Source organism: Lactuca virosa, chromosome 5 (assembly GCF_052849685.1).
Source record: "Lactuca virosa cultivar CGN04683 chromosome 5, Lactuca_virosa_CGN04683_v6, whole genome shotgun sequence".
NCBI lineage: Eukaryota > Viridiplantae > Streptophyta > Magnoliopsida > Asterales > Asteraceae > Lactuca > Lactuca virosa.
Genome location: NC_136430.1, coordinates 100,147,854 through 100,163,929, shown reverse-complemented (window position 1 = coordinate 100,163,929; position 16,076 = coordinate 100,147,854).

Sequence of the window (16,076 nt, the reverse complement as noted above, 5' to 3'; positions counted from 1 at the left end):
ACATGTCCGAAGATTAGGGTTTTAAACACAGGTCACGTACGCCCTACGTACATCCTCGTACGCCCTGCGTACGAGGCTCTGCTACCCGATAATGCGCGCCTAAGTATGGTAAGCGTACATGCACGCACGCCCAGCATACGAGGGGTCTTATTTGCCAACTTAAATTTAAAAAAAAAACATAAAGGGAATTACCTGAATTTGGATGTTACACGGTCCAGTCATGCTGAAGGCTCGGGAATGGTCCAGATAGCCTGTAGGCCCTGCAAGGCAGTCCATTCAGGCTGAAGGCTTATTTATGCATGGTGTTGTTTGTTATGTTTATGTGGTGGTACTTTGGGGGAAATTCACTAAGCGTTGGCTTACAGTTTTTGGTTATGGTTTCAGGTACTTCCGAGGATCGTGGGAAGGCGAAGGCATGACCATACACATCTTGATTTTATATTATTGTTCTTAAGAAAATCTAATTTTAAATAATATTTTGGCAACAATAGTTTTGTAAACACTTTTAATAGTACATGGGTTGTTGGAAAAGTTTAAATTGGTTGTGATTTTTGAGGCGTTATATATACCACCCAGGACAACGTGGTGGCCGATGCACTAAGTCGCAAGGTGAATAACACACTTATTTGAGATCTATGCTTGAGGATGACAATGTTTACCCTATTACTTGAGCGGATTTGTGAGGCTCGGGTTGAGGTTATCAAAGAGGAGCACCGCAAGAGTGAGTGCATCGTGGGAAGGTGTCATCTTTTGATTATGACATTCGTGGATTGTTTACCTTGCATAAGAGGATATGGGTTCCTTATTTGGGAGGTGCACAATGGGTATTTTGATGAAGGAATCTCAAAAATAGAAGTTTTCGATCCATCCTAGTGCAATGAAGATGTATCGGGAACTTAGAATTGACTATTGATGGCCCTGCATGAAGCGGGATGTGGCATGGTACGTGGAGAGGTTCTTGACTTTCCAGAAAGTCAAGGCCGAACACGAGAGGCCTCACGGCAAGTTACAGCATTGGATATTCCTATGTGGAAATGGGAGCAGATTGTTATGGACTTCATTACGAAGTTACCACGAACGACACATGGGGTAGATTCGATTTGGGTCATGGTGGATCGATTGACAAGGAGTGTACACTTTATCCCTATTCACGAGAGTATTTCTGTATAGAAGCTAGCCGATATCTAGATTCGTGAGGTGGTAGCATGGCACGGGGTGCACGTATATGTGATCTCGGATTGGGATGGTTGTTTCACCTCCAGGTTTTGGAGGAAATTCCATGAGGAGTTGGGTACCTAATTTCATTTTAGTACAATATATCATCCCCAGACTGAGAAAAAGAGCGAGGAAACGTAACAGACGCTCGAGGATATGCTTCGGGAATGTGTGTTGGATTTTGGTAGGAGTTGGGATACGTATCTACTCTTGGCCGAGTTCTCCTACAACAACAATTAGCATGCTAGTATCGACTGACCTCCTTTTGAGATGCTTTATGGGAGGAAATATTGGACCCTTATTTGTTGGGACATGGTCAGATAACACTCATGGGGAGTACCGTAGTGGTACTCAAGACTACTGAGCTGATTTAGCGGGTATGTGGGAGGCTTCGAACCGTGCAAAGCCATTAGAAGATCTATACAGACAGACGCCGTTCGGATCTTGAGTTTCAAGTCGGGGATTTTGTGCTCCTGAAGTTTTCACCCTGGAAAGGCATCATTCGGTTTAGGAAGTGGGGAAAGTGATGGGTTTTGAGCATCCTAACACTCCTATGGTGTACATGTAACCCTAGAAACCTTGGATCTATGTTTTACTATGAATACATGCAAATATGTTTTTCCAAGGCTCATAACCTATCTAGAATGGCATGGGGTACTTTAAACATAAAACCTAGAAGAATTACATACCTTTTCAATAGTGAGTTGATTCCTTGGAGTTTGAGAGCCAAGCACCAATAATGTGGATGCCTCAAATGGAAATCACAAATCACCACAAACTTGGAAAAACTATGAGAGTGTATGTTTGCTTTCTAGAAATCGGCCACCTTTCTTTCACACACAACTAGCACCATTTCAAGGATCATAAGCTCCTTTATATAGTGTGGAGGATTAGGGTTACATCCATGTAAACCTTAATACCCATCACTCTTCCTTTCCAAGGATCCATGGGTTAAAAGCTCCATGGACTATCCATGGACTCCCATGCATGCCAAGCCCATTCCAAATGATTATTAGCCCACACTTATATAAATACAAGAGCCCATATTTAATTAGTCACCTTTTTTATCAGCAAATTAATTCTAAATTAATTTATAATCAAATACTAATTAAATAATATGATTTCATATTAATATATTATAACTTATAATATATTAATAAATCATAAACATACAATTCTCAAAGGTTTAACCATACAAATAGTTCGGGTGAAGTGCAACCCAAATGGACCATGCCGGGTCGGGTCAAGTATATACCAAATAAAGTTATGTACTTAGACACCTTATCCAACAGTCTCCCACTTGGATAAGTCTAATAACTATATTTGCCTATATTACTTCAGGAACCAACCGGCAATCGTAGCTCTTAAAACTCTGTTGAACTATGAAGCGCCATTTTAGATAAGTGATCATATAATCCTCTGTTCTCAAGATATCAGCCGGACAAATACATGGAACAAGGTTGTACTTATTGTCCAGCAGTTTGTTTCCCGATTTTCCGATTTGTTTGACATAGAACTAAATTGAACACATCAATTAGGTTGTGACCGGGACCGGTACATAGGTCAAAACAAAATCATCGAGGGGACCAGATATCGCTTCTAATCCTCCAAGGACTAGAAGGGACAGATAAACTTTGAGTCATATACTTGTTTCTACTACTTGTTGAATTATACACAAAGGCACGTTTTATAACATCAAGTTACTGATGCGTTTTCGTGCAATCAATGCATAACCAACTCAATGCATAACCAACTCATATGATATTACCGTCTCATGATCACTTGAGATAAATTCCATGAAGTGATGCAAGTGAGCGCGGGTTTATTCCAATACTCGTAACTTATGAGCACTCATGAATGATGTAGCAACCATTGCTATGGCTAAACACCTTTAGTCATCTACAAGCCCAATTCATGACAGTCTTAATTCATACCTACTTCCGACGTATGACTGACTGTGGAAGTTTGAATAAAGTAACTTATTATGGAAGTCAAAACATGCAAAGCTGAAACAATAGTAAATAATTGACAAAAGACAATAACAGCTTACTCAAAAATAAACACACCTTTTATTCATCATCAAATGTCGATTACATTTTACAAGTTTCAGAAATAGCTACCTAATCTGTAAAACTAGTATCATCCTTCAGCCCGATGCGCCTCGCATGCTGTAAATGCCTAACCCTCGTCAGTCCCTTCGTGAGGGGATCTGCAGGATTCTCTTCTGATGATACCCTCTTTGCCACGGGGAGTCCTTCTTCTATCTTATGTCTTATGAAGTGATATTTTCTGTCAATGTGTCTGGATCTGCCATGATCTCTCGGTTCCTTGGCTAAGGCAACCGCACTATTGCTGTCACAGAAAATCTCCATAGGCTCCTTAATAGCTGGTACAACTCCAAGGTCTCCGATGAAGTTCTTCAGCCATATCGCCTCCTTTGCCACTTCACTCGCTGCTATGTACTCTGATTCACAAGTCGAATCAGCTACCATCTCCTGCTTGGAACTATTCCAAGTGATTGCCCCTCCATTTTGAGTAAAGACCCAGCCCGACTGAGAGCGGAAGTTATCCCTATCAGTCTGAAAGCTAGCATCACTATACCCTACTACTCTCAAGTCATCACTCCCACCAAGGGTAAGGATCCAATCCTTAGTCCTCCACAGGTACTTGAGAATATTCTTTACCGCAGTCCAGTGAGCCTTGCCAGGGTTCCCCTAATATCTGCTGACCATGCTCAAAGCGAAGGCCACATCAGGGCGGGTACAAGTCATAGCATACATGATCGAGCCAACAGCAGAAGCATATGGTAATCGAATCATCTCAGCTATTTCAGCCTCTGTACTCGGGCTCTGAGCCTTGCTCATTTTGGCATTACTTTGGATCGATAATTCTCCTTTCTTGGAATTCTGCATGTTGAACCTTTTCAACACCTTATCCAAGTAGGTACTCTGACTAAGTCCAATTAGTCTTTTACTCATGTCTCTTAATATTCTTATCCCTAGGATATAGGCAGCCTCTCCAAGGTCCTTCATAGCAAAACACTTCCCAAGCCAGGACTTCACCTCCTGCAAAGTTGGGATGTCGTTTCCTATGAGCAGTATGTCATCCACATACAGTACCACGAAGCTAACTATGCTCCCACTAGCTCTAACATATACACATGACTCATCTTCATTTCTCGAAAAGCCAAACTCTTTGACTTTCTCATCGAAACAAAGATTCCATCTGCGAGGTACTTGTTTTAATCCATAAATGGATTTCTCAAGCTTACACACTCTATTAGGGTGCTCTGTACTGACAAAACCCTCTGGCTGACTCATGTAAACAGCCTCAGCCAATTTCCCATTAAGGAAAGCGATTTTGACATTCATTTGCCATATTTCAGAGTCATGAATTGCAGCAATGGCTAACATAAACCTAATAGATTTAATCTTTGCTACCGGTGAAAAGGTCTCATCATAATCAACTCCCGGAGTTTGAGAAAACCCCTTTGCAACCAGTCGCGCCTTATAAGTGTGTACATTACCATCCATGTCGGTCTTCTTCTTGAAGATCCATTTGCACCCGACTGTCTTACAACCTGGTACATTGTCAACCAAGTTCCAAACTTGATTGTCATACATGGACTGTATCTCGCTGTCCATAGCCTCTTTCCATTTAGCAGCCTCAGGGCCTACCATGGCTTCCATGTAGCTGTTAGGTTCATCCAGATTTACCAGTGTACTATCACTGATAAGTGTATCACCTTCCGCAGTAATATGGAAACCATAGTAATGCTCAGGTTCATTCCTAACTCTCGTGTAACGCCTCAGAGGTACAGACTCGTCAGTTGGATCAACAGAAGTTTCCTCCTCAGGTTGATTGCTAGGGTTTGAGGTTCCTTCACCACTTGACTCTTGAATTTCTTCAAGATCAATTTGCCTCCCACTGTTTCCTTGGCTTATGAACTCTCTCTCGCGAAAGACTCCTCTCATTTCTACAAAGACCACATTATCACTGGGTCTGTAGAAGAGATAACAAAAGGATCTCTGTGGGTAGCCGATGAAAATACACCTCTCACTTCGAGGTTCGAGCTTATCGTGAGTTTCGCGCCTCATAAAAGCCTCGCAACCCCAAATCTTGATGTGGTCCAAGTTAGGAACTTTCCCAGTCCACATCTCATGAGGTGTTTTGGCAACCTTCTTTGTAGGCACTAGATTAAGGATGTGGGCGGAAGTCTCTAAGGCATACCCCCAAAAAGAAATTGGTAGCGAAGCTCGACTCATCATGGAGCGAACCATGTCCAACAAGGTTCGATTACGCCTCTCAGCTACACCATTCAGCTGTGGTGTCCTGGGAGGTGTCAATTGTGAGACAATCCCACACTCCTTAAGATAGTCGAGGAACTCTGTACTAAGATACTCACCACCTCGATCGGATCGAAGCATCTTAATGTTCCTGCCGAATTGATTTTCTACTTCCTGTTAAACTCTTTAAACCTTTCAAAAGTCTCAGACTTATGCTTGATTAAGTAGACATAACCATATCTACTATAATCATCAGTAAAAGTCAGATAATAGCGATTAGCATCCCTTGTGGCGGTTTTGAAGGGTCCACATACATCAGTATGTATAAGGTCCAACAAACCCTCACCCCTTTCACAAGTACCAGTGAAGGGTGATTTTGTCATTTTTCCAAGCAAACAAGATCCACAACTATCATCTGATTTTAGGTCAAATGATTCCAAGACTCCATCCTTTTGGAGTTGGCCTATGTGTTTCTTGCTTACATGTCCAAGACGACAATGCCACAATGATGATTTATCCAAGCTAGTAGAGGAATCAATACACAACACATTATTTCCTAGGTTATCTACAACCGACACAGTTTCATACACACCATCACAAGGTAATGCTTTAAAACAAAAAACATTATTAAAGAAAGCATTAATACTACCAACTTCATTATCAAAAGAAAAGGTAAAACCTTGTTTCTACAAACTATGAAAAGAAATAATATTCCTCGCCATTTCAGACGAGTAAACACATTTATTCAAATCTAACTTTAACCCACTATCTAGCAACAAAGTATAAAATCCAATCTTGGTAACAGGTGAAACCTTCCTATTCCACATGATTAAGTTTATCTTCACGTGCTCCACATCCTCACTTCTTCTTAGGCCCTGCACATCAGAACATATGTGAATACCACAACCTGTATCAAGGACCCAAGAGTTAGAATATGGTGAGTTATTAGACAATATAGTGTAAATACCTGCATGGGATGGTTTCACTTTCCCATCTTTGAGATCCTGCAAGTACTTTGGGTAGTTTCGCTTCTAGTTCCCCTTATTTTGGCAATAGAAGCAATCAGCATCCTTAGGGATGGCATAAAAAGTAGCAGAACCACATTTGGTTCCACTTGATGAGGAGCCATAAAGAGACTTTCCATTGGTACCCTTCGAAGGGTGCTTCCTCTTCTTCCCTTTGCCTTGCCCGATAGCCAAAACAGGGGTTGCTGTAGGAGTAGGAGTAACAACTGACTTACCTTTAAGACCACTTTCGGTGGTCTTCAGAAGTCCTTGAAGCTTGCTGAGTGTGACTTCCTCCTTGTTCAAGTGGTATGTGATGCGTAATTGATCATAACATGAGGGTAAGGAGTGCAAAATGATATCAATTGCTAACTCCTCTGGGAAGTTCACATCCAGTTTCAGCAAACGGTCCATATACCTTTGCATTTTCTGCATGTGGCCCGTGATGGGTTCACCATCCTTCATACGGGTTTTTATCATGGAGGATATTATTTCATACCGCTCTCGACGAGCACTCTGATGGTACCTTTCCATCAAGTCCTGGTACATCTCAAAAGGGTAATAGTCCTCATAGGACTTTTGTAGCTCGGCTGTCATCGTGGCCATCATGATGCATGCCACTTTGGTGGCATCTCTCTCATGTGTCCTATATTCAGCGATCTCCTCAGGTGTAGCAGTAGTCTCATCGAGTTCCTTAAGCTCCTTGTCGAGGACATATTCCTTGTCCTCGTAACGAGTGACCATCCTGATGTTCCGGATCCAATCCATAAAGTTGGAACAATCGAAGATGACTCTCCCACAAAGGTTCATGAGAGAGAAGGAGTCGGTAGGGGTAGAATCTGAAGCGTTGTTGGAAGACATATGAAAAGAAGAAAGACAAGTTTAGATTAGATATATAGAGTCCTTCATAAGACACTCAAATGTAATATTAAGGCTAGGACCCAACACAATATATTATAACTTAGAAGAGGGATGACGTAATCTAATCTATAACATATTTGAAGGTAGGTGAATGACGATTCACCAATTTCCACAAAAAAAAACAAAATGAATTATTAAGTTTTAATTGGTTTTTGAAATTCCTAGATTCTTTTGAGATTCATTGAACTTTTCAATGGCATGTTTCAATCTCGATTGTGCCCTTCAGGTTTTGTATCTGGGGTGCCGAGGATCACAAAACAAGGTGTGAAATAACCATGCAAATTCACTTGGTACCCTTAATATTATCACCAAATCAATGTGTCGGTTAACCACATGCGCTCTAACGATCTATGATAAACATTAAGTCGCCCTCTGTTATCCTTACTAGTCCAAGTTAGTGTGTCGGTTAACCACACACGCTCCACCAACGACTTGGTAAGGTACAAAGTGTGAATTTCATGGGTTAGCACCAATTCACATTTTCCTAAAGAACTAAGATTGGGAATTTATAAAAACATTTAGTTACTTCATAATAATCATTATACTTTTTAATGAGAATTTAAAGTCATTGTCCTACCCGTTCGGCTAACTACCCTCCACCGATCAAGGAAGCGGTGGGTGAGAATGGACACCCATTAAGCTGCCATTTTATAGGCAACAACCTTATACCCCCCTTATAGACCGGCTTCGTGAATGAGGCCTACTAACGGTAAAACGACTTGATCTTATACATATATATAAATATTAACCATTAATCTTATAATAGTATAAGGGTTGTATTTTAACTTTTAAAAACTAAGGGTTGGAATTAAAGTGTGTGTGACTTTACAAATTCCAAAACTTGAGGGCAAGTTTTGAAACTTTTCAAAACTTTTCATTTCCTAACTTATGAGTTAATGGTTCATAAAAGTGAACTCTTCATTTTTATGTAACTTATGTGTTTTAAATATACATTAAAGAAAGTGACCTTTGGAAATCCATAACTTGAGGACAAATTATGGATTCCATTAAAACACATAATTGATCAAGAATTAATCATTAAACAATTCAGCAAGTAATTCCTATGATCTAACAATAACTCATAAGAACATGAATATCATATCAAAACTTCAAGAATCATATGAACACATATAAACATGGAATTTTGATATAAGCCATTGTAAATTGATTAGCACAACCATTACACCATCTAAAACAGGTTTTAAAACATCAAAACAATTTAGGGTAATGTTTCTAGTCCATTTCCAGCAGCAAAAGTCGAAAAACTGCAGTCAGAGCCTCCTACTCGTCGAGTGCAGTAACCTACTCGACGAGTAGGATGAATTTGTGCTTGGACTCGTCGAGTCCCCCCATGGACTCGGCGAGTCCACCATCCAGACAGCTCAATTTTTCGATTTTTTCACAATTTGCATCAAGTATTCAAGAAAACAATCCTAGGCTCTGATACCACTGATGGGTTTTGAGCATCCTAACACTCCTATGGTGTACATGCAACCCTAGAAACCTTGGATCTATGTTTTACTATGAATACATGCAAATTTGTTTTTCCAAGGCTGATAACCTATCTAACATGGCATGGGGTACTTTAAACATAAAAGCTAGAAGAATTACATACCTTTTCAATAGTGAGTTGATTCCTTGGAGTTTGAGAGCCAAGCACCAATAATGTGGATGCCTCAAATGGAAATCACAAATCACCACAAACTTGGAAAAAATATGAGAGTGTATGTTTGCTTTCTAGAAATCAGCCACATTTCTTTCACACACAACTAGCACCATTTCAAGGATCATAAGCTCCTTTATATAGTGTGGAGGATTAGGGTTACATCCATGTAAACCCTAATACCTATGACTCTTCCTTTCCAAGGATCCATGGGTTAAAAGCTCCATGGACTATCCATGGACTCGCATGCATGCCAAGCCCATTCCAAATGAGTATTAGCCCACACTTATATAAATACAAGAGCCCATATTTAATTAGTCACCTTTTTGATCACCAAATTAATTCTAAATTAATTTATGATCAGATACTAATTAAATAATATGATTTCATATTAATATATTATAACTTATAATATATTAATAAATCATAAACATACAATTCTCAAAGGTTTAACCATACAAATAGTTCGGGTGAAGTGCAACCCAAATGGACCATGTCGGGTCGGGTCAAGTATATACCAAATGAAGTTATGTACTTAGACACCTTATCCAACAGCAAGTTGGGCCTAGATTCATGTACTTAGACACCTTATCCAATAGCAAGTTGGGCCTAGATTCATTGGTCCTTTCCAGATCCTTGCTCGGGTGGACAAGGTGGCATACTGATTGAATTTTCCGCATGAGCTCAGTCAAATCCACTGTACTTTTCATGTCTCAAAGTTGAGGAAGTGCATAGAAGATGATTTAGAATAGTTCCATTGGATGATATTCAGGTGGAAGAGCACACGAAGGCCTTGCGCAACAAGGTGGTAGGCTTAGTGAAGGTCCAGTGGCAGCACCAGAAAGGTTCCGAATGGACTTGGGAACCTTATGTGGAGTTGAGGAGCACTACCCTGAGTTGTTTTCATTGGCGGACTTTAAGGACGAAGTCTGATTCAAGTGGGTTAAAGTTGTAGCACCCGTTTCAGACTTTCAGGTATAAATTAATTCCTAATTTTTGCATTTCATTTTGGGTGACCACGACGTGGTGGAGGCTTCTCCACATCATGGCAGTGTCTATTTTATCACGGGGTTTTTAATGACCGCCACAGCATGGCCATATATTTTCCACAACGTGGCAACTTTTTTTGGAAACAACCCTAATTCTTGGGCTTTGGGCCCTATCTAAATTAAATGATAGCTAGGGTTTCATGAACATTCAACCTCCATTACTCTCCCAAAATCAGAAACCCTACTCCTAGCCTCCTTTTCACGTTGTGAGCTCATTTTTTGTACTTTTGTGATCATTGAAGGAAGAAGAAGGAAGTGTAGTGCAAGAGCCAGCAAGCAATCCGCCTCCCCCTTGTTTTTACTCTCTGGACCATTGGTGAGGTTCCTAGTTCCATTGTTGGCAGTGTTATCTTCATAGATCTAGAGCGTTGTGATTATTTTTGGAGATAACCCTAATTGTTGCGCTCTGGGCCCTATTTAAAGGAGATGATAGCCAGGGTTTCGTGATCATTCAGCCTCCATTACTCTCCTAAACTCAGAATCCCTACTCCTAGCCTCCTTTGCACGTTGTGAGCTTATTTTTTTGTACTTTTGTGATCTTTAAAGGAAGAAAAAGGAATTGTAGTGCAAGAACCAGCAAGCAATCCTCCTCCACCTTTTTTTTACTCTCTGGACCATTGGTGTGCTTCCTAGTTCCATTCTTGACAGTGTTATCTTCATAGATCTAGAATTTTTTTTACGTTTTGGACTCTTGTTTGTGTTTGGTAGGTTAAAAGAGATAAAGTTAGCAACTTTATAACTCTTCTATGTCCCATGAGTATTATCTTGTAGATCTAGAACCTTGTGGTAATTTGTGAATCATGCTTGGGTTTTAGGTCATATTTTTCCACAATTGACCTAACTTGGGAAAGGACATGCATGTGGGATGCATGTCCATAAACTTTGAATTTTTTTATAGAACTTTAGGGGCACTAGAAGCAGTATGGAGAAGATGGGTTATGCACTTAGTGGATTAAGGACTGAATGGCTTAAGAACATTATTTCTGTTGGATTAAATGTCTAAGTCCATAACTATTATTGGTATGTACTCGACCCGAGTGTAGCATGGTCTATTTGGGTTGCATATCATCAGGACAATTTGTTAGGATGGACTTTTGAGAGAAGGTAATTTATGGTTTATTAATATATTATAAGTTATAATATATTAATATGAAATCATATGTTTTAATTAGTATTGATCAAGAATTAATTTGGAATTAACTTAGTAATCAAAAGAGACTAATTAAATCTATGGGGACTAATTATGACAATTAGTTATATTTATATGTGCTGGGCTTATGATCCATGTTGGACCAAGATTATGTATGGATACATAAAGAGTTGGGCCACATGAACCATGGATCATAAGACCCATGGTTATGGATTTGGGTTATATCCGTGACCCTAGAAATCCCACATATAAATACATACTTCATTGCCCAATGTAAGGTCCTAGAAACAGGATCTTAACTAGTGATCAAGCAATCTAACAATCAAACAAGAAGATAATTGAGTAGAAGAATGATGAATCAAAGCTTGCACACGTTTGTATTAAGGAAACGTCTGGTACAACTCTGACTGGTCGTAGACACTATGAATCAACAACACAAACTGACACAGACTGGACCTATTTATAGTAAAGAAGAATTGACCGTAAACTAGACATGGCCGTAAACAGGTTTACAGCCATAAACCTGTTTACGGTCGTAAACATGCCAATGGCCGAAAACATACCAAAAACACTTCCATCACAATACTAAAAGACCTATACATCCAAAGCCTAGCCCAACCCATAATATGGACCCTTCAATCTCCCCCTTGGTTTGGGGCTAGTTGTAGCTCAGTCTTTCTCACTGACAAGAACATCGGACCCTCCCATTGCCCCTTGCACATCCCCTTAGCAATAATTTTGGCAACCATTGTTGTGTACTCTTTCGCAGCAGGCTCGAAAATATCTTCAGCAACCTTGATCTGATGTAGGGACAGATGATGAATATCCCACTTCCCAAATTGAAGTAGGTCATGTTTATCGTACAAGCGAAGGAAACCATCTTCGAACTTGATGACAGCAGACGCAGTAGTTTCATCATAGACCCAGTACTGTATGTTTTTGAGAGATCCATCACTGAAGGTCTGCAGCACTGGAACTTGTCTGACTTGATTTGTTGGCGGCTACATGACAGTCTGAAAGGTCTTATTGGTCTTGGGATCTCGCACGTTAGGGAAACTTTTGATGAATGACTCAGCAGTCTTCATGCCAGTAAATCCCTTCTTTACTTGATCCTCCAAGAATAGCTTGAAATGCGAAGCCTTTGGATCACCTGAAGGATTGACGAAAGGAGCAGTTGATAATTCTGAGAGATCAACTCTTGTCCATGAATGTAAATCATGGAAGTCTTTGTAGAACTCCACATTTTTGCTTTTGCGCTTTACAATCCACATGTTCAGCCCGTCATGGAAACCCCACGAGACAATTCCCGATCTATCGTCGTACATGTGACCAAATTTCTTTTGTTCAAGATTAGTGATGGTGATAGTGGGTTTATTTCCAGGAGCATTTTGATCAGAAGATTTCTTGAAGAGAAGTTGCTTTTTCTTGTCAGAAGCTGCTAACTTGGCACGTTTAAGTGCAACAATGTTTGGCGCGTGAGCTGGTTCCTTATCAAATCGATCGACACTTTTTGTTCTTCTTTGAGTGGGCTAGATAATAGGGGGGTCTTCAATTTGTTGAGCAGAAGATTGGCCAGCAATTAGATGCCGAACAGATGAATTGAACTTGTCGCCAAGTTCCTCTGTCAGCTTCTCCTTCAAATCAAAGTAACATGCAGTCAACTTTCCCATGTGAGTTTGCAGATCAGAAATTTGTTGAGTTTTTAAAGTTTTATCCGCCTCAAGATCTGCAAACTGAATTTTGAGTTGGGCCTTTTCAGTTTCAAGATCAGCCACCCGGATATCAAGCTCAATATTTTTCTAATTAAGCACGTTGATTTCCTTTTGAAGTCCACATATGGTGGGATCATTCTCTTTTGAGTGGCCTTCCTCAATAAATATTCCCTTAGCTCGGGAGGAAGGCACTGAGCTTTGTTCATGGGCCAAATGTAGATCGAGTCTCTCAGAGACAATGTCGTGATAAGGCCTGAGAGGAGAGGATCCTGAAGGAACAGGTGAACCACCAGCTTCATAAAATGTGCTCGGACCTTCATTGGATGGAATAGGTGAAGTAGCAACGGAAGTAGTAATTGGTGGAGTTGACAGGCCATGAGATAGATCAGACACGAATACACCTGGTCTAGGATCAAGTCTTCTCCTCTTCAATGAAGGCGAGGAGGTCTGAGTTGTCAGAGGTTCACTTACTACTGGCTCAATGGTAGGAATGACATTCCCAGAGGGAGGAATCTCCGAAGATGTCTCCATAGGAGTTGAGGTTTCAGCCAGTTGAGTTGGAGAGGGAGGCGTAGCTTCAAGAACATCTTTTGACTCCCTTATCTCCGTTGCTGTATGAGCAACATCATGGATAGTGTCAAAGAAAGAGTCAAGATCCTCATTTGACAAAAGGTTTGGATGTACTCCAAGATTCAAAGGAATATCATCCTTGTCAAAGCCCGAAAGATCTAGATCTTCAAATGATTATTTTCATCATTCTCTGTTGCATCCTCTGAGATTCCCTTGTTAAAATCACTCTCGACATTCACAGAGTGTAGATCATGTTCTTCAGCTACCATAGCAGCAGGAGTAGCATCATCATCTTCGTGATCAGAAACTGGAATGACGTCGTCTTGAGAAAAAATGTCATCTTCAGAGGTCACCCGATCAGAGGAAACATGAGACTCAGATGCCTCACATGAATCGGCAAACAAGCCAAACTTCACTAAGGGGAACTTTCCTTGAAAAGTTATTTTTCCCTTTCGGTTTTGCTTTATCAATCCGACGGTGTGTGGTCCTAAAAACTTTATGTCAAGAATTTCTCCATCTTTAGCCATTCCGAGAAATTGTTTATCAATGAAAACTTGAATGAACCTAGGGTATAGCAAGAATCTGTCCCTAGTCTTCCCTTTGATGTTTGCAATTAAATCTTCGAGAATGAACTTGGAGAAGTTGAAGTTCAATCCTGCAGCCGGAGAGATCTAAGCACTGGTGTTTCTTAGGGAGATCTCATATGCACCAGCCTTTCTTCCAGAAATGCAGCTCACGAAGACATGAGCTAGAAATCTCCAAAACGGTGGCAGCAGCTTCTTCATGGTTGGAGGGAAAACACCTTCATATCCCATCTTGACAAGATATTCTTCAATTTGTGAAAAATCGAGCTCAAGAGAGAATGTTGATTGATCGTTGATTTTAAGGGTGCTTCTGATGAACTGCTCATTGATGGTAATTTTGCAGTTTTTGACCGTTGCTTCAACAGAAACAGCTCCATCACTTCCTTTCTTCACCGATGCAGACTTCAAGAAATCCTTAATCAATCCTTGATAAATATTTGGATTGATAGTCAAATCAGTAGACAAGCAACACTCTCGCAGTCCATGCATCATGGACTTGAATTCTCCGTGAGCAGCCGGAGGATCAGCCAAGATGATAGCTAGATTGTGACTGTGAGCAAACTTGAGTTCTGCCATTTCAATCTGCACACAAACAAACCAAATGAGAAAACAAAATATATAAACATTTAAAATTTATGTTTCACTTCAAATTTGCAGTTTTAGTTTTGGCTTTGGAATGAGACACACGAAGAAATATCAAATTTATTGACCAAAAGGGAATTCACGGAATTCTTGGCCGTAAACAGCCTTGGCCGTAAAACAGTCTTGGCCGTGAACTCCCCTTGGTCGTAAACGCCGACAATTAGTTTGTCTTCGATTAAAGCTTGAAATCATGTCGGTTTGATGTGAGATTAGCATATCCATGGTTGGAATTGGCATACCTATGAAGCTATCAGATCAATTACACCAAAACTCACAAAAAAAATTTAGAGAGAGAGAGAGAAACTGGAGAGTTTGCGGTCGAGAATAGAAAAATGAGGAGTAAAATGGTTTTCAGCTGTACACTTTTCTTTATATACCCGGACCAAAAATGTCATGGGCCGCAATCCACAATGATAAAGGTCCAATACCCGAAAGCCTTTATAAAAGTAAAACATTTTGATGACAAAAAAATAGAATAAAATGAAAATAAAATAAATATAAAAAGAAAATAAAAATAAAATAAAAATAAAAATAAAAGTAAAATTTAAATTTAAATGAAATTAAAATTTAACAAGAATTTAAAATTAATTTCACCTCTTTCTAATACTAAAAATAATTTTGTGATATTGGGATCAACGTTATTAGACAACCATATTCCACTTATCGATACTTCTGTCTTCATGTTCATGTCTGGTCGATCGTCGGTATTGTGATCCACTTAAACACGAAAGATCTTTGATAATTTTTTGTACTTACTATAAGTGACAAATCATTAGATCTTATGAACTTATATAATATTCCTAAAAGACCATTCAGCTGACGACGATCAGAGGTATTGTTGTCCACCTAAATTGAGCAGTGAGATCTACAGACAACCTATAAAGTGTTCAATTTTAATTGTATTAGAACGCGTTTCCCATTTCCTGATATACCTCAGTAATCAAGTTTTTCCATAATACTCCTTACATCAGATGGGCGGACAGTTATTGAGGAAGAAGTTAGATTTAGAATGCATATGTTATATACTCAGGTCAGATCTCTCAATCACGCAGAGAGTGAAACATATGACTAACTAGAGTTTAGAGGGATTAAGAAGAAGAAGATTACATATGCTGTGTACCAGGTCAGATTGTAAGTCATGCAAAGGAGACAACATATGGCTAACAGGTAGAAAGAATTGCATAGATAGAGAATGCAGAGAAATAGAGTTGCATATGATGCATTTCAGGTCAGATCTCTTCCAATCAGTAGAGGAAGCAACATATGACTAACAGATAGAA